This window comes from Panulirus ornatus, chromosome 3 (genome assembly GCF_036320965.1).
Source record: "Panulirus ornatus isolate Po-2019 chromosome 3, ASM3632096v1, whole genome shotgun sequence".
Classification (NCBI taxonomy): Eukaryota; Metazoa; Arthropoda; class Malacostraca; order Decapoda; family Palinuridae; genus Panulirus; species Panulirus ornatus.
Window position 1 is genome coordinate 51235336 of NC_092226.1, and position 1050 is coordinate 51236385.

Genomic DNA, 1050 nt, shown 5'->3' on the forward strand with positions numbered 1-1050 from the left:
AGTATTAGAGGAACAAAAAACGTTATTTGTATGAAGAATTTCGTTTGTTGGTTACCACATTGTGTTTAAATACGCAAAAATAATTGAGTTATTTATCCTAATGATAAAACACAGGTGTTGAAAGAAATCCATAGAAAAATCTTCATGTCTTCTATAACTTATCGTGAGTGCACAGACCGTGCAAGCTTAACCTCTTGAACACGACAGAGTACGAACGTCCGCACGATGGGGCACGAACCTTGAGCACGACCGAGCACGAATCTTGAGCACGGGGCACAAACCTTGAGCACGACGGGGCACAAACCTTGAGCACGACGGGGCACGAACCTTGAGCATGACGGAGCACGAACCTGGAGCACGACAGGGTGCAAACCTTGAGCACGACGGGGCACGAACATTGAGAACGACGGGGTATGAACCTTGAGCACGACGGGGCACGAAACTTGAGCACGACAGGGTGCGAACCTTGAACACGATAGGGTACGAACCTTGAGCACGACGGGGAACGAACATTGAGAACGACGGGGTATGAACCTTGAGCACGACGGGGCACGAAACTTGAGCACGACAGGGTGCGAACCTTGAACACGATAGGGTACGAACCTTGAGCACGACGGGGCACGAACATTGAGAACGACGGGGTATGAACCTTGAGCACGACGGGGCACGAAACTTGAGCACGACAGAGTGCGAAACTTGAGCACGACGGGGCACCAACCTTGAGCACGACGGGGCACGAAGCTTGAGCACGACAGGGTGCGAAACTTGAGCCTGACTATATGATCCTGGAGCACGAAGGTACGACCACTTGGTGGTCGTACTCGAGGGGAGGCAGCGTCATGCTCTAAGGATTAATTATAATTATCTCGACCACTTGTCCTCGGAAATACGATTGATTAAAGTCAGGAAAGCGAGAGAATTGCCCAACTCCGCTGCCTGGAACGGAAACTAAAGCCACAGGAGTTTCTCTCTCTCTCTCTCTCTCTCTCTCTCTCTCTCTCTCTCTCTCTCTCTCTCTCTCTCTCTCTCTCTCTCTCTCTCTCTCTCTCT